The 18,710-nt window shown below is 49.6% G+C and overlaps 1 long non-coding RNA gene across 1 annotated transcript; it reads right to left on the reverse strand.

Moving 5' to 3' along the window:
- Positions 1 to 14: 14 nt before the first annotated feature.
- On the reverse strand, positions 15 to 18,541 carry LOC128311263 (uncharacterized). The gene is made up of 4 exons (XR_008289491.1): positions 18,364 to 18,541; positions 13,498 to 13,583; positions 2,975 to 3,110; positions 15 to 2,323 (listed from the first exon to the last, which is right to left on the reverse strand). It is a non-coding gene; the product is annotated as an uncharacterized LOC128311263 (long non-coding RNA).
- Between the last annotated feature and the right edge of the window lie 169 nt (positions 18,542 to 18,710).

Raw genomic sequence — 18,710 nt, forward strand, 5'->3', positions numbered from 1 at the left:
CCTACTTTGAAAAACGTTCTCACAGCCCCATTCACAGACACTTGGCACAGGGAGCTCCCAAGCCAAGGCTGCAATGTGAGGAGTTCTGCCTACTCTGCAAGGAGGATGTTTTCTCCCCAGCCTCAGACCACCCCCACTCTTAAAATCTAGCCCCATTAGATCCGTGCCAACCCTAAAGGGGCAGCGTAAAACACGGGCAAGGGGTAACTCCCATTCACCCCGAGTCAACTACTCAGCTCATAAGATCCAGAGATCAGTTCTGGGGTAGATCTTTCTAGTGCTCAAGTCCCCAAAATAGGGCCTTCTGTCACTCTGTAGCTCCTGCCTGGACATCTATAGCAGAGGTGGCAAACTAGCATCCCAAGGGCCAAATGTAGTTCATATACGTACTTTACTTGGCCACATAATGTTCTAAAATTTGATTAATTAACTTCAACATTTAAAGCTAGTGAGCTTGCTCTATTAAAAACAACAGGTTTCCAACTACTGCTGTTATATTAAAAAAAAAAAAAAACACTCCCCAACCTGAGAGCGGGCGTCTCTGGCTTGTACCCCAGACGGCCTGGGCTGGCTGAAGCCCGGAAGCACTGCCTTACCATTTGCCACATCAATCACACCTGATACCCAGCCCGTGTGCACAGCTGAGTTTGCAGCCCCTGGTCAAGGGATAACATCCAAACCCGCTCTCCTGTGTGGAATGTCTGTTCCCCACAAAGAGCCGCAGCTTGAACATGGCGTGCCCAGGGAACGGAGGGAGGAGCGGGCTCGGAACTCGGGCCTCTCACCAGACCCCTCGCAAAGCGTTTCCCGAGCTGTCTCAAGATAAAGAAAAAGCGACTGCGCCAGTGGCGGGGTCGAACGTCTGACCTGGACGCGTCTAGGCTGCCGGGAAGCCACAGTAGGACTCATCTGCGCGGCAGGCCCTGCAAAGTCCGCACTCCGTCCAACCCTCGCCACCCCCCCCAGAAAAGTCGCCCGAGCCGAGCTGGCTCCCAAGATGGGAAGGCCCCGGAACTATCCTAGACCTGGTCTGACCTGCCCCACCGCGGGAGCAAACCCACGGTTCTCACCTCACACCCGCCGCGAACTCCCGCCAAAACAGCAGCCCGTGAAGACGCCGGAAGGCAAGGGCTGGCGACCTCTGCGTAGCCGGCTAAAAGGGAGCCCTGTTCACCAATTGGAACGCGCACCAGGCTCGGAGGCCCGCCCCCGCGGCGCCCCGCCCCACCACGCCCCACGCCACGCCACGCCATGCCACGCCACGCCACGCCACGCCACGCCACGCCACGCCACGCGTGCGCTGCTCGGCCACGTGATCCTTCCTGGGGGCGGGGGCCGAGTTGACTGTAGGCGGGGCGGCTGCATTCTGATGGCATGGAAGTCGCGTGCAGGGCACAGGCTCCTGGGGGCACCCCTGTTTTTGTGCTGCGCCCGGTTCGCCCTTCCGGGCAGGTCCTGTGGGGACGTGGAGACCCCTGGAGACGTCCTTGAGACTCGAGGATACCCGAAGGTTAAACAAGGACTCCAGGGCAGCCAGTTTCTAATAAATGAGTTTCTCTCCCGGGGTATATATGGCCTCCCAAGCTGGAGTTCAGCAAAATTCCAAGTTGGGAACGTTTAGAAAAGAGAATCACCAGAAGCCAGTTATGGATCATGGGAAAACAAGTCAGTCCTCCCCAGTGTCATTTCCCTCCTTGGTTAGAACTCTAGACCATAGTCAGGGACGAGCTGCAGTCACCAGGTACCTGGGTTTCAGGTGGTCCTGTGACCCGTTTATTTATTCGTGTGGTTATTGGATTGATACCCAACTCATGTCTCGGCCCTAAGCTTCAGGTGAATGAAGACTGCATTAACCCATTCATCTTTTGACTGTTCCCAACACACATCAGGGGACCCGCAAGTAGCAGGCAAACCATATAGAATAAATGAGGGAAGGAACAATGACGGCTGTGTTCCCCCACTGCTCCCCTGTAATGAACGCACTTGATGCACAAGAGAAACCCAGTTTCAGAATATTGTTGTCACAGCATGAGCAAAACCACATGGAGGCCTGGCTGTGAGAGAGAGAAAAGGTGGTTCACATCCCTTCCTCCTCGACTCACTGCCCTTGATGTGACTGCCCCCAACCTACCCCTCCAGGGTGTAGCCATCTCTCTGCCTCCTTTGTGCCACTTTGCGTAATATCTACCCAGGCTGTATGTTTGTGTCCGTTGACTTTAACCCGGGTTTGCGGTGCCCTTTTGGCACTTGCAAAATCCATGTTTTCCATGATACCTTTCTTTTCTGGGTGCACTGGCCACAACTAGATCCTGCCATCCTGAGGCTGAAACAAAACAAAAACAAAACCACCTTTATTTAGAAGTTGTGGGTTGACTCCTAAGAGAACAGATTTGAGTTTACCTGACACCCCCTTTGTTCTGGGAACACTATCTGTATAGGCCGTTGAATTTCACAGTTATCTGAGGTAGGTTCCCACCTCTCCTCCTGAGGGAGATTCAATGTTGAGACGTAGCCCCAAGCATTCCCAAGATGCCTCAGACTGGAGAGTTGCCCGGATTGTGACAGTGGAAACCAAGTCTGTCAGTGAGCAGAGTTATGTTCTCAGTCATGTTGCTTCTTTGGAAAAAAAAAAAAATGTGTTTTGTTTTTGTTGTTTGCTGTAATTTGGACATTTGAAAAGAAACCTCACCTCTCAGACGTGGATCTGAGTTGGGGAATTGAAGATTCAAGAAGGTGCAGAAAATGTGGAGCTGCCATGCAGCCAGACCTGCAGGCCAGCTGCTGCGGAGAATGACTGTGACTGACCTGACCTTGGGAGAAACAGAGCAGCTCATTTGGGCTTGGACCCACCCAACCTGGACGGCAACTCAGGAGCCCCAGACAGAGAAAGACACTCACCAGGGGGTGTCAGAGAAAGAGTCCCTTTCTCAGATTACCACCTCCCTTTCCGGGTCTAGGGGCTCAGCCCAGTTACCTTCGGAGGTAACCATTGGGTTGTGCTCTGTGTTGCACTTCCCTTCCACTGTTCCAGAACCTTCCATAAAGTCTTGTTAAATTTTGCAATAAACTGCACAGTTGAGAATGGAGGAGTGGAATCCGGGTGCTGGAGGCTGGAAAGTGGGAAAACGAAAGCTGCAAAGAGATGCTCACCATCTCACTCCCTGGCCGAGGTTGGCAGATCTGTGGAAGAACACTTGAGCCAAGAAGCTGGGGTGGGGGATGGGGAATGAGGAGTGGGAATATGAAGTCCTTGTATAATAATTGGAATTCGGGGTTCTAGGAATGTCAGAAACAGTGTGAAAAGTTAAAGGCTGGATGGCCTGAGGAAGGAGGGTGTTTTGTGTTACAGGGCTCAGTCCTTCACCCCAACATCTTTATCCACAACTTGAATATTGACCCAGAAGGTGGGTTTAGCATTCTAGAAGATGCCATGAAACCATTAGGAATAAAAGGTATTTGCTGGCAGAATTAGGGTTCAAAGAGATTCTGCGAAATGGGAAATTAGAACCAAAACCAGCCTCGACCTAAAAGTGGTGATCCTGAGGAATGACAGTCGAGCGGAGTGGGCATAAAGCTGGACTTGTTGTGGTCTCTGTCCAGGGGCACTCTTTTCCTCTCCACCGATCATAACTCAAATAAACCCAAGCCAAAAGATAATGGGTTGGCTCACATAACTAGAAAGTGTAGGTGTGCTAACTTCAGGCATAACCGGATCCAGGGATCAAACGATGTTGTCAGTCTCTGATTCTCTCTTGTGTGTCTACACTACTTGTCTCTAATTGGTTTTATTCTTCTTGACACTTCTCTCCTATACCAAGATGATTGCCAGCAACCTAAGACCCATCTGCTTTAGCAACCTTAGAAAGAAATGTCTGTCCCCCAACATCCATATGAAAACCCCGGGGAAGACTCTGATTGGTCCTGCTAGGATCGTCTGCCCACCCTCTGCCCAATCACTGTGTCTAGGGAGTATGGTGCCATATTGGTTCTGCCCAGACCACTGCCCTCTCTCCCTAACTATGCAAAATGAGAGGGGAACACCTTGATTGACCACCACAACAGGAATGGGATGTGGAGAGGTTGATTCCCTCACGGAAGGGGTGCTGGCTGAAAAAGCAACATGCCCATCATGGTTTCTGCTGCTGACTTATTACCAACGCTAGGCTGGGACCATTTGTTTGGTCTCTGCTACGTCCCAGGGCCAGCACTGTGGACTCTTGATAAATATTTGTTGAGTGATGAGTGGACTTCCTTCTCTGTGGACCTTAGTTCTCTTCTTCTATTGAATAAAGATAATAATCTGTCTACTTACTTCGCATGGTTAGAATGTGGTTCAGGAAGACTGTGGAGGGGATGGGTTTGGAAAAGCATGATCAATCCTCCAAACAACCTTGATGATGGTGAACCAGCCAGTGCCACCATGTGATGCTGGCCAGGAGGGTTGGACAACCCTGGGGAAAGCCAGGAATCATTCTGTTGTTCTGTGATCCCCTTGCCCCTTGCTCTCACTTCAAGGGAACCCAACCCTTCTGGGTGGGAAGCTCAACTTCCCACTATATGCTTTTTATCCATCATACTTGGATTTCGTCTACCCAGAAAACATAGGTTCTGTAACAGGATGTTTCCCTTCCTATTGCCCAACTTGCCTGGGATCGGAGGAAGTGGTGCTGAGTAACATTCTAGAGCCACCCTTTCTTCCTTTTTGGAGATCAACTCCTAGCATTGATTTAGCAAACTCCATCCATTGCCTGCTAATTGTTAGGTGGGAGCAAAGTGTGGGTGTAGACACTCCCCAAGTAGAGTCATCTCATGCTCTTGGGAGGGGTGGCCTAATATACGACGATGTTACCTCTCCCTAAATTAATGTGTAACATCGCTGTAATCCCAATAAAAATTCCAGCTATGAAAGCTTACTCCAAAATGTGTGAGGAGGAATAAATTTCTACAGATGCCTATGTAAAGGGGGAATGGACAGGAATCTCTCTCTCCCAAATATTTAGGCATACTACAATGACGTTGTTTAAAAACAAAAGAACAGTCTGATGTTAGTGAAAGAACAGACAACCCATGGGGACATGGTGGAGAGTTTAGAAATGGATCCCTAGGGGCGCCTGGGTGGCTCAGTCCGTTAAGCGTCCGACTTCAACTCAGGTCACAATCTCGCAGTCCGTGAGTTCGAGCCCCACGTCGGGCTCTGGGCTGACAGCTCAGAGCCTGGAGTCTGCTTCTGATTCTGTGTCTCCCTCTCTCTCTGCCCCTCCCCTGTTCATGCTCTGTCTCTCTCTCTGTCTCAAAGATAGATAAACGTTAAAAAAAAAAATTAAAAAAAAAAAAAAGAAATGGATCCCTAGTTCTAAGGAAGCTTAATATACAATAAAAGGTGCATCAAAGTCTGCTGGTCTTACTGGGAAAATTCTGACTCACTTTATAGGGAAAAATGATGTTATCCCATTACAAGGAGAGTGCTCAGATGGTCAAAGAGTCCATGTGAATGGCCGAATGATAACATTGATAGGAAAAAAAAAAACACATGGAGGGGAATATCTATGAAACCCAGAGCGAGGAAAGGATTTAATAGACAAAATTTCAAAGCACAATCCATAAAGCAAAAAAAAAAAAAAAGGGGGGGGGAGGAGAGGGGTACTTTACTATATCATAATGAAAGATATCTGTCCCAAGTGACACATGACAAAATGAGAGAAGATATGTGCAAAGTCTAAAATTTACAAGATTAGTACAGCCTTAGTGTACAAGGAACTCCTGCAAATCAGCAAGAAAAATAAATGAACAAAGGATATGAGCAGGCACTTGTTGGAAGAGGAAACCCCCCCAAAATCTAAGAAACCTATGTGGATATGGTCAAAATCACTAGCAGTGAAATTCAGATGATAACAATAAGACATCCAAACAGACTTTTCCCTAAAGAAGACATACAAATGGCCAAGAAGCACATGAAAAGATGCTCAACATTGCTAATCATTAGGGAAATGCAAATCAAAACAATGAGATACCACCTTGCACCCATTAGGATGGCTACTAAGAAAACAGAAAACAACAAGTGTTGGTGAGGATATGGAGAAACTGGAACCCTTTGCAGCTGTTGGTAGGAGTATAAAATGGAAACATGGGTAAACAATGTAAAATAGGAAAAACGATGCGGTAGTTCCTCAAGAAATTAAGACTAGAACTTCCACGTGATCCAACAATCCTTTTTTTTTTTTTAACGTTTGTTTATTTTGAGAGAGAGAGAGCAGAGGAGGGGCAGAGAGAGAGGGAGAGAGAGAATCCCAAGCAGGCACAATGCTCTCAGTGCAGAGCCTGGCATGGGGCTCGATCCCACAAACTGGGAGATCACGACCTGAGCCAAAACCGAGAGTTGGAAGCTTGACCATCTGAGCTACCTAGGAGCTCCAAGATATGGCAATTCTAATTCTGGGTACATAATTGAAAGCAGAATCTCCAAGAGATATTTGTGCACACATGTTCATAAGCAGCATTATTCACAGTAGCCAAACAAATGGAAGCAACCCAAGTGTCCATCAACAGATGAATAAACAAGCTGTGATACATACATACGATGGAATATTATTCAGCCTTAAGAAGGAATTTCTGACACATGCTACAACACGGATGAACCTCGAGGCTGAGAGAAATAAGCCAGGCAGAAAGAGACTGGTGTAAGTGTATGATTCCACTTATATGAGGTACCTAGAGCATTCAAATGCATAGAGATAGAAAGCAGAATGGTGGTTGCCAGGAGCAGAGGCAAGAAGGAAATGGTAACTCGGTGTTTAATGGGTACGGAGTTTCTGTTTTACAAGATGAAAAGCATTCCTGAGATGGGCGGTGGTGACAGCTACACAGCGGTGTGAATGCAATTAACAACGCTGAGCTGTATACGTAAAGTGGTTAAGATGTAAAGATTAATGATGTGGATTCTTCACCATAATTTAAAAACCACCACCACCCAAAATATCATGCTACACCTACGTGGTAGGCAGAATTCTAAGATGAGCCCCACTGCCCAAGCGCTGTATAATTCTCTGCCCTTGACTACGGGCAGAACTTATAAGCTTGCCTCTAACCAGTGAAATATAACAAAGGGGATGGGATGTCAACCCCTGATTAGGTTATGCATTATGGAAAAGGTGAAGAGAATTTGCTGATGTAATGAAAGCCCCTGGTCAGTTGACTTTAATTTACTCAGAAGGGAGATTATCCTAGGAGAGTCAAACCTAATCATGCGAGTTGTTTTTTAAAAAGGACGTGGAGGGGTGCTGGGTGGCTCAGTTGGTTAAGCATCTGACTCTTTTTTTTTTAATTTTTTCTTAACGTTTATTTCTTTTTGAGACAGAGAGAGACAGAGCATGAATGGGGGAGGGTCAGAGAAAGAGGGAGACACAGAATCTGAAACAGGCTCCAGGCTCTGAGCAGTCAGCACAGAGCCCGACGCGGGGCTTGAACCCACAGACCGCGAGATCATGACCTGAGCCGAAGTCGGACGCTTAACCGACTGAGCCACCCAGGCGCCCCAGCATCTGACTCTTGATATCAGCTCAGGTTGTGATCTCGAGGTCATAGGATCGAGCCCCCAGGTGGGCTTTGGTGTTGTGGAGCCTGCTTGGGATTCTCTCTCTCTCTCTCTCTCTCTCTGCCCTCCCCCCACTCTCCCTCATTCTCTTTCTCTTTCTCAAAATAAATAAACATTTTTTTTAAAAAAGGATATAGAGATCAGAGACTCTCCTGCTGACCCCGAAAAAAGCAAGCCACCTGAGTTCTACAACCACAAGGAGATGAATTCTGCCAACAGCCTGAGGCAGCTTGGAGGCGGTTCTCTGTCTCTTTGAGCCGCTGATGAGAATGCAGCCTGCCCAATACCTTGATTGCGGGCCGAGCAGGACACCCGGCTGAGCCAGACCCAGACTCCTGGTCCACAGAAAATAGGAGGTAAAAAAATGCATATTATTCCAAGCCACGCCGTTTGTGGTAACTTGCTGCACAGCAGCAGAGAACTAAGGCAATCTTGCAGACAGGCCAGACTTAGCTGAATAAAGCCCAATGTCAGTGTCAGGTGGAAATGTGGGGATGTCGGCGAGGGTGTTGCGGTGGAGGACAGACCAGAGCAGCCGTGGTGGAGATATTGCTGTGAAGAGCACACAGCCCTACAACCCCGTGACTCCATTCCCAGGTAGAGATGCAAAAGAAGTGGGCGCAGGTCCGTAGGACGTGTATAGCATGATGTTCTGGGGACAAGGGTTGTCAGAGAGAACCTAGGTGTCCATCCCGGGGAGAGTGGGAAGAAGCATGGGAATGGCTCACGCCGTGAATTATGCAGCAGGCAGGAGAGATTAAATGCACACATAGCAACGTGGATGGGCCTTAATGCTGAGTGTAAAATGTGAGAAATGACACCAGAACCAAAACACTACCATTTGCAGAAAAAAAGGGAAAAAAAAAAAACCCATAAAGACAATATCCATCTTGCAAAAGCACCTACAAGGGGGTGGAGGAACGAGTTCCATTAGCATGTTGCCTCTGCGGAGGAAGGGAATGGAAGTGGGGTAGAGATAAAAGAGAATAAGGAAAACAAGAGAGGCGTTTTATATTGACCAAAGATGATAATGCACCGGGGAACTTAACTCCCCTGAGAGTACAATGAACTGTACCTGAGGCCCCGCAGCAGCTGAGGCGACAGTAAGGTCCACTCCCGCAGAAGGAGACAGCTGGGCAGGGAGCGAAAGGACAGGGGATGCTAATGAAGTGAGACATTAATTCTGCCCCAGAGGGAGTCCTGCCTTTATATACGTAACGACTTGTAATGGGAGTGACAGAGAGCCTAAAAATTGTTCAATTTTGTTTATTTATTTTTAATAAAGGGAATTTATCGGCTCAAATGACCTAGAGGTAGGTTTCAGGTATAGACGGATTCAGGAACTGAGATAATGTCATCAGGATGTCCCCGGGTGCTCTTCCAATCGGCTTGCCTCTGGGTTGTCTTCCTTCTTAGGCTGACCCCATTGGATGACAAAGATGGTCCCTAGCAATGCCAGCTGTATAGTCTCCAGCCAACGAACCCAGAAGTGTGGGCGTCCCTCGTCCAGAGGTTCCCACAAAAGTCCCACAACTAACCCTGAGTCACGGAGTCACATGCCCACACCTGAACCAATCCCCAGGGCTCTGATGGCCACGCCGGGGTGGCATAATCACCTGGGACCGTTTGGGAATCCTGATAGAGAGAATGGCCCAAGCAAGAGCTTGGCAACATGAAGACGGAACAGAATATGAGGTTCCTTGCTGCCTGGCTCAGGCCTGGCCGTCCCAGGGAGGCAGGCACCATTAGAGTCTCTGAGCAGAAGGATCAGATCTGCAATTTGCAGACCACTTGGCAGCTAGCGGTGGGTGGCCTGGGGGGAGCGGGCGACATTCAGGCCCTCTCGCATTTCCTCTGACAAAGAAAATGCCTCCAGAAGTGCCCCCCTCTAAGCCATTCTCCCTGCCAGAGTCTCTTTCCCAGAAAGCAAAGAGGCTAGCAGGCTCAGAGTGTTTTCAACATAAATGGTTGGGGGAGGGCCCTCTTGGGGTCCTGGGTCATTGCAAGAGAGCTCATATGGAAGCAAATCTATATAATCAGTTGCCAGAAAAGTACTTAACTGGCCTGTATTCATCCTGCACCAGGAGAGCTGCAGAGACAGAATGGTCCCAATCCCTCAACAAAAACCCATTCTGGGCCAGCCCCAGGGTCTGGGGATTCTCCAGCACTTAACCACCAGCCTTTCTGCCCCACCCGGCCCACGAGCACCTGGTGGGTGGCTGCTGCATTGTCTCTTGAGGGCACTGGCGGGGGGAGGCATGGGGATCTGAAGACCTTTCTTTATGTGGCCCCCACAACACCTCCCCTCAAGCCACCTCTCCCGCTGCCTGGGGTTTTGAACGCAGTTCTCAGGCTTTTTCATGGCCGTAGTGAGCAGCATGCTGCCTAATGAACAGCCAGCTACAAGAGGCTGAGCTCCAACTGTGGGCAAAGAACAGGTAGCGCTGCTTTCCCCCAGAATGGGGAGGCTTGGTGCGGATCTGCACCTGCCTCTGGAGCAGGAAATGCAGCAGAGAGAGATGTACGGATTGATTAGAGTGCTTTCAGCTGAAAGAAATAGAAGGCCCAACTCAAAGGGGCTTCAACAATAAAAGAGAGGTCTCCTGCACGAGGAAGCCCCGAGGGAGGACGGCTCAGGGCTGGTTAGTTCAGTGCTACAGTGACATCAGTAGAGACCCAGGGCTTTGGATGCGGAGCATCAGAAGCTCCAGGAGGAATGAGATCAGCTGAAAAAAAAAAAAATGGGTTTGATCTTATAGACAGCTTCCCGTGCTGTCCTCAATGGGCCAGCTCTGCTCTTGGGGCAGCTTCTCTCATGATCACAGCATGGCTGCCACAGCTCCAGGCATCGCATCCAGACATGACTGCACACAGCAGAGGAGACCACCTCTTCCTGGTTTACTCTTCTTCTTCTTCTTCTTCTTCTTCTTCTTCTTCTTCTTTTTTTTTTTTTTTTCTTCTCCTGGTTACATCTTGTTAAGAGTAAGGGAACTTTTCCCAGAATCCCCCTAGCAGCTTCTGTGTCTTATCTCACTGGCCAGAATTTCATCACGCACTCATTCTTGGCCAGTCTCCAGCAGAGGGCACTGGCTTACAGGGTGTGGACTACCCCAACAGTACCGGATTCTGACCCTCCAGCAGCATCTGTGACACCGAGACGCAGAGGTTCTTCCCTTCACAAGTCAGTGGAGAGGGGTTTGGGGTTCTAGCCCTGTTTTCTTCACCAATCAATGTCTGATCCTGGACAAGTCGGATCCCCTTGTCAGTCACCCACGTGGCAGGCATTCACAACTTGCAAACACACCCCTGATTCGGCTTGGTGGCAATGCGCCCAGCCAGAGGAGAGATCACGACTGTGTAAGCAGTTGTGACAGTACCTCTGCCCTTTGTTAAATACGTGCCTGGGCAGCCTCCACTGCAACGAAGTGTAACCATGTGACCCATTCCCAGGCGATGACACAGAAGGGGGACCCGGCTGCGGTATTTCTGGAAAAGATGGGGAAGGCCCTCACCTCTTTTCTTTCCCCTGCCTTTCTCCCTTCTTTCCAGTTTTGTTCACTGGTAAGCGAGGACGTGATTTTTGGAGCCGTGGCAGCCATTTTGCAATGAGGGAAATGCCAAGAAAATCTCAGACCTGCTAACCTCACATTGTCACGTTACTGGGCTGTGAGACAATCCTAAAACCACATGGATTTGTTACGTGAGTAAAATAAACTCCCATTCAACTAGGCCTCCATTGGTTGAGCCCTCTTTACCGGTAGCCAAAATACCTTAACTGACACGGAGCTCAGTTTCTTTACTAATAAAATGAAACGACTGACTCCTGTGGTGGCCATCTTCCTTTGGGTTCTCCTCTTTGATGAAGGAATCCTCCTAGAATTTCCCCTTTAGACCACCAAGGAACGCCAAGTTCCTGCCGATCTTCCGTCTGTCGTTGCAAACCTGATAGTGCCAAATGATGACAATAGAGAGTCCCTGAAGCCCTTTCCTTTCCTGCCGGGAAACTCCATCCATGACCAAAAGGACACGGGTGAGAATCAGTCACAGGCTCATAAAACCACAGAAGCCTGACGATAGCATCTTAAGCAAATAAGCTTTGGGTTTTTTTTTTTACCTCAAGTAATAAGAAGTCCAGAGGCCAGGAGGCCACTGGGGTTTGGGTGAGGTTATCAGGGACCGGGGTCCTTTCAGCTTCCTACCTTTTCATCCTCGGCAAGTGCCTTTGTCTTCATGGTCACAAGACGCCCGTTGCCTTTTCAGGCAGAGCTTCATGGTCCAGAGAGGAATAAGGGGAAAGGGAAAGGCCAAAGGGAAGAGTCACCGAGTCTCACAAGAAATCCCTACTCAGAGGCCACCTGTCATTGGTCATCTGGGTTGTGTAACCATCCCTGGCTTTGAGGAAGAAGAAGGGGAAAATGGCTGTTGGGTAGACAACTAACCACATGGGCCACCAGGTTTGGGGTCAGAAGAGCTGGGGTACAGTCCCACTACTTGCTGCTGCCTCTGTGACCCTGGCAGTTGGGTGAAAGTCTTGAGTCTCAGGAGCCTCATCTGTCTGGCATCCGCACGAGGGTCCCCAAAAGGCTGGGCTGCCCTCTCTGGCTCTCCTGGCCTCGGGCTTGCCTCCAAGCCCGCCTTGGCTTTTTCGCCCATGCTGTCTGCACCTTCTATCCCCCTGGAGGAAGAGAGGCTTCCTCAGCCTACAGCTCCCACGTTCCCCTGGACAATGGACTGCCGGCGTGTCTGCCTTCTTATTGCGGATTTGTGGGGAAGAGGGTCTGATGGTCCAGCTCATACTTGCGTCCACCTCTTATCCCATCGGTCCAGCCGTAGGATTAGCTGAGGCTGACTAGCACACCCGAGACAAAGCACTACCCATCAGGGGAGGGGTGACGCAGAGGCAGGAGAGTCCTCCTTGGGGTTACGGGAGGCAGGGTCCTGTGGGAAGGATGGCTGGTTGAAGGCCGACTTTATGCTTTTTTTTTTTTTTTGAGAGCGTGCAGGGAGGGGGGAAAAAAGAGAGAGAGACAGAGAGAGGATTCAAAGCAGGCTCTGCCCTGACAGCGGAGAGCCCAACGCCGGGCTCCAGGATTCAAAGCAGGCTCTGCCCTGACAGCGGAGAGCCCAACGCGGGGCTCCATCTCAGGAACTGAAGCGCAAGATCGTGACCTGAGCTGAAGTCGCTTAACCACTTGAGCCACCCAGGTGCCCCCGGACTTCACGTGTTCTTATATGTCCAAAGTTTCATTCACTTCAGTCAAGTCGGATGCTCCCTCTCCCCTCACCCCCTCTTCAAGATGGAATCCGTTTCCTTGGGACCATATGATCCCAAAACAGCTCCCAGGAGACCGTGGGGGAGGGAAACAGGGGAAATGAAACATGTCCCCACATCAGTCACCTCCAAGATCTTGCCAGTTTGAACAGGATAAGAAAGCAGATGGGAGGCGGAAGAATGAACCTGGATGAATGCACGTCCTGATCCCTGGAAACAGTTACACGACACAGGTTATACGGTAAGGCGGAATTCTGGCTGCAGATGGAATGAAGAATACCGGGCAGCTGCCCTTAAAATAAGGAGATGATCCTGATTATCCAGGTGGGCCCAATGTCATCACAAGAGTCCTTTAAACATGGAGAGGGAGGCAGAAGAGACGTGATCTGAGACTCGAGCAGCAGTTGCTGGCTTTGGAGATGGAAAGGGGCCACAAGCCAAAGAGTGCGGGCAGCTCGCAGAAGCTGGAAGAGGCAGAAAATAAATTGTCCTGTAGAGCCTGGAGAAAGGAACACAGCCCTGGAGCCATCCTGATTTTAACCCAGCGATGCCTGGGTCAGGGTTCTGACTTCCAGAATTATAAGATAGTAAATTTGTATTGTGTTAAGCCACTGAGTTGGTGGTAAGTGCTTACCCTGCAGCAATGGGAAGTTAATACACAGCATTTCAAGAGCAGCCTTCCACATGGTGGGAATGATGGAGAGGCATCCGGGGCGGGCGCTGCAAAACAGAAATAAAACATTAAAAATTTCTGCATTTCTACATTTCTAGCAGCCACATATGACACATAAGAAGAACAGGGGCACCTGGGTGGCTCAATGGGTTAAGCATCTGACTTCAGCTCAGGTCACGATCTCACAGTTCACCAGTTCGAGCCCCGTGTTGGGCTCTGTGCTGACAGCTCAGAGCCTGGAGCCTGCTTCATGGATTCTGCGTCTCCCTCTCTCTCTGCCCCTCCCCTGCTCCTGCTCTCTCTCTCTCTCTCTCTCTCTCTCAAAAATAAATAAACATTAAAAAAAATGTTTTTAAGGGGCACCTGGGTCACTCAGTCGGTTATGCATCCGACTTCGGCTCAGGTCATGATCTCGCAGTCCGTGAGTTCGAGCCCCGCGTCGGGCTCTATGCTGACAGCTCAGAGCCTGGAGCCTGCTTCAGAGTCTGTGTCTCCCTCTCTCTGCCCCTTCCCCGCTCGTGCTCTGTCTCTCTCTGTCTCTCAAAAATCAATAAACATTAAAAAAATTTTTTTTTAATTTTTTTAAAGAACAGGCAAAATCAGTTTCAATAATGTTTTAAAGCAACGTGTTCTGAATACTGTCATTTCAACATATAATCGATACAAATAAATGAGACATTTATGGTATTAATTAGATAATCTATGTGTTAGATATTATTAATGAGATGTTCCACATTCTGTTTTCATCCTGTCTTCAGAATCCCGTGTGCATTTTACACTCACAGGACATCTCAATTTTTCCGGCCACACTTCAAGTGCTCATGAGCCACACATGGCCAGTGGCTACTGTGGTGGACTGCATAGTGGCCATACCTCTGGTTGCTCGAGTGGCAACAGCTAGCAGTAGCCTGGACAGGGATTCATTTGTGAGAGACACAAGGGAAACTGCCAACCCCTGATGATCTGCGGCTATGGGTAAGACATCTGAGAGTCAAGTTCTTTCCTAATCAGGAACCTCAGTGGCCGTGGGGGCACCCCGATTGTGTTTGTGCATCTGAGAGTCCAGAGGGGTCAGTGGGCTCAATCGTGGTGGACAGGAAGGCCCCAGAGAAGATAGGTGTGGCTACCGGCTTGGGGGAAATGACAGCTCCTTGGATCGAGGGTGGAGAGTCCCACGGGAACACGCACAGGCTAAGAAGGAAATTTTAAAAGCCTGTGCCTGGAACATTCTGCCTCTAAAGAATCAGGTGAGCTCGGAGCAGGGAGCCAACTACAGAGAGAGTGTGAGACGGCTTCATATTTGGAAAGTAGACAGAAACCGTTGCTTGGGCTTTGGATGCGGAGCATCAGAAACTCCAGGAGGAATGAGATCAGCTGAAAAAAAAAAAATGGGTTTGATCTTATAGACCAAACAGGAACAGTGGGGAACAGGCCAAAACCAGAGTGGAGGAGAACAGAAAGCCGCCTCCATGGCTGTAACTCTGCTCCTCGTCTTTGGGGGAAGGTGGGACCAGCTGGGAACAGGCTGAAGGTGATGTCGGTGGTAGCCTTAAGGGGTGGCCAGGAGAGGGAGGAAAGTTTAGCTGCAGGAGAAGAGCAGAGGCAGGGCCTGGGGCGGGGGGGGGCCACCTGTGGACAGGTCACAGGAGTCACTTATAGCCCTGGGGCCTGAAAGAACCAAGGGAAGTCCGGCCAGCCCTCCCCAGGCGTGAATGATGGTAGCAGCCTTCAGCCCCTCTCCCCACACTGCAGACAGAAGAGAGCTGGAGAAGCCAGAAAGGGGGGGGGGGGGAGCTGACCTGGCGGAGGGTGCAGCCCAGGCCTCCAGCATCCCATGGAGCTCAACCGTTAAAATCTGCTCAGCACTTAAAAGTTCCAGCCACTAGTTGGGGCCAAAAAACGGCCTTGGTCTTTGACCTTGGCCTGTGGCAACATTGCCGTTTTCTACAGGGGGTATGGGACCTAGGAGCTGAGAATAGCCTTCAGCCAACTTACACATCATCTCCCTTACTCTCACCATAGTCATTCGAGGTGGGGATCATTCTTGGCCATTTCATGTCCGAGAAAACAGAGCCTCGGGGAGGCGGGGGTGACTCCGTGAAATAGTCAGGACAGGGCTTGGTTTGCTGTTGTAACCAACATCTTTGAAATCTCATACCAACACAATAGTTCATTCTGGCTCCCACTATATGTCTCTAGGGGGCTGGCAGGAGCATCGTCTCCGCCCAGGTCACTCAGGGATTCAGGCTGATTGAGGCTCTGCTCTCTGGAACAGTGGCCTTCCCAAACCCCCTGGCAGGGGAGGATACAGATGGAGGCTTGCACACTGGCTCTTCTATGCTTTGGTGTGGCCCTGCCTACCTAGAAAGGAGCAGGGAAGTCTGAGAGAGCAGCGAGGATGTCCAATGAGGCACACGCAGTCAGGAAATGAGAGCAAGTTTTTAACTCAGGAGTGTCTAATGTCACAGTCCTTGCTCTCAAGTCTATATTATACAGCTTTGCCCCCAATGACTTTGAATGCTTGTTGTGAGCTGTACAGCAATGCGCAAGTTCAAGGGATGTCAACACCATGACTCCCCGATAGTTTCATAAATCTCCTCCTCAGCACCTCCCCAGGGAGAGAGGGCTCTGCAAACCAAGGGCCCTCTCTGGCCAGGAGGCAATCGGGCACTACCCCTGCCCTCTGGGCCTCTCCCCTGCATTCCAGCCTGCACACTATGTCCCTGTTTAGTCCAGTGCCCTCAGGTTCCTAAGCTGGAAGATTCCTTTTCATTCTTGTGAAATCTGGAGCCCCAGTTCTTCTCCACCGCTAGTGCCTGCCCCAATCCTTGCTACCGGCCCTGCTAATCTGTTAATTATCCGCTGCTAGCAGTGAAGCCTGTTAATTGAAAACTCAGCCCCCTCCTTTAATTGCCTGCCTGCCTTCTGGCTGTTTTGGTTTCCTCTCCATTCTCTGTAAACTGTTGGGCCTTTGGTTCTCTGCCTTTGAGTTCTGGATTTCTTCCTGGCCATTTGTTACCGCCTTTTACAGAGCTGATCACTGGGGCTGCTGAGGCCCTGGTGTGAGAATGAGGGAGTCGCACCCACTCCTTCTTGATCTACTATGGGGGGCAGGAAGGCAGATAAAGCAGTTTGCCCCAGGAACTAATGGAGAGGTCCTGGGCCAGTGGGAGGACTCACAGGGGAAGCAGATTTTAACTTAAACGAAATGCCAAACTCCCCATCCTTGCAGAGCTGGCCAGAGGAGCTGGCTGCCTGGGAGGGTTGTCAGGGGCCTCAAAGCGGGCTGTGCAGGTGCCTGGAAGGTTCCCACTCTGAGTCTCCCCCTCATCCCCACACCCACTGCCTAGAGGGTTTTCTGACCTTCAGTCCTTTGAATCTGGCCCCTGGCCTCATCCACCCCTTCTCTCCCTGGCACATCACCAGACTGGCCAGGCACAGATAGAATTTGCAAGTGTCAACAATCTGATGAGTGAAAAAAAGTGAAGTTCAGAAAAATGGGGATAATATGATCCCATTTTTCTAATAAAACTGAGTGGGGTAAAATATATATATATATATATATATATATATATATATATATATATGTTTGTAACACATTTTTTTAAAGTTCTAGTAAAATGCCCACCAAATTGATGAGCAGTAATTTTTGGAGGGTGGGTTGGGAGAAGAAGTGAAGACTAACATTTTTTTTTTAATTTTTTTTTTCAACGTTTATTTATTTTTGGGACAGAGAGAGACAGAGCATGAACGGGGGAGGGGCAGAGAGAGAGGGAGACACAGAATCGGAAACAGGCTCCAGGCTCTGAGCCATCAGCCCAGAGCCTGACGCGGGGCTCGAACTCACGGACCACGAGATCGTGACCTGGCTGAAGTCGGACGCCTAACCGACTGCGCCACCCAGGCGCCCCAAGACTAACATTTTTATTGTTACCGTTTGAATTATTTCACCAAGAAAGGGAGCACGTGAACATTTGTCCTCAATGGCTATGACCTTGGACAAACCACTTGACCACCATGAGCCCCAGCGACCTCATCCGTAAAAGGGAGACTTGTCCTCAAATCCCCTTTCACTCTGTATTAGGGCTCTTGGTTGGAAGCAACCTAAACCAACCCAAGCTTGTATAATAAAAAGGGGAAGCCTTTCGGGGTGCCTGGATGGCTATAAGTTAAGCATCCAATGCTTGATTTCGGCTCAGGTCATGATCTCATGGTTTGTGAGTTCAAGCCCCGTGTCAGGCTCCACGCACGGGCTCCACAGCATGGAGCCTGCTTGGGATTCTCTCCCTCTCTCTCTGTCCCTCCCTGGTTTGTGCTCTCTCTCTCTCCCAATAAATAAATAAGCTTTTAAAAAAGGTGTGGGGAGAAGCCTTTCATAAACGGACACAGGGATTTTTATGCATCCAGATGTTAGGCAAGAAGAATAATGCTAGGGATATCTCTCCATCTCTCCTTACCTGTGTTCCTGTTTTCTTCTCTCTCTTTAAAGAATGATTTCTCTGCTTCCACATCCCCATGGAAAAAAACCAAAGCAATAAGGTTTACATATCATGGGTCTAGCCCACAAGAAAGGCCTAGGTCCTAATTCTAAAGTCTTAGGCAAGGTTCTTATTGGCCAACTTGGTGACTATCAGTCAGGACAGGTTCGGGTATGCTGTGGTAACAAACAGCCCCCAAATCTCAATGGCTTTAAAGCAGTAAAATGTCTTACACATGCAACATGTCCACCGTGGATATCGTCACTCAGTGACCCAGTATGAAGGAGGCTGCATCTCAACAGGTGCATCCAGGACCTCACAAACACGGAAAGAGATGAGGGAGACTAACATGGGCTCTTAAAGCTTCCTCCTGGAAGTCACACGCACATCGCTTCCTGTGATGTTTGGTTGGTCAGAGCAATCAGATGCCGCAGGCCTGAACTGCAGTGGACGGAGAAGTCAACCACGATGAGCCTGGAATCGAAGAAACAGCCCCACTGACTACCAGAATGACCACTCTCCCTTCACTGGCCCATCCCTACAGGAAGTCCCACTATGCTAATGAAATGCTGCCAGCAAAGGAGGCAGAGATTCTTGGGGAGGCTTCAGTTTCTGCCATTGTTAGCTTGCTCCTTTTCTGTGGTGCAAAAACAAAGACAAAAACACATCAAGGCTGGGAGCTAGAAGTCCAAAAGA

The sequence above is a fragment of the Acinonyx jubatus genome, chromosome A3 (assembly GCF_027475565.1).
Source record: "Acinonyx jubatus isolate Ajub_Pintada_27869175 chromosome A3, VMU_Ajub_asm_v1.0, whole genome shotgun sequence".
NCBI classification, from domain to species: domain Eukaryota; kingdom Metazoa; phylum Chordata; class Mammalia; order Carnivora; family Felidae; genus Acinonyx; species Acinonyx jubatus.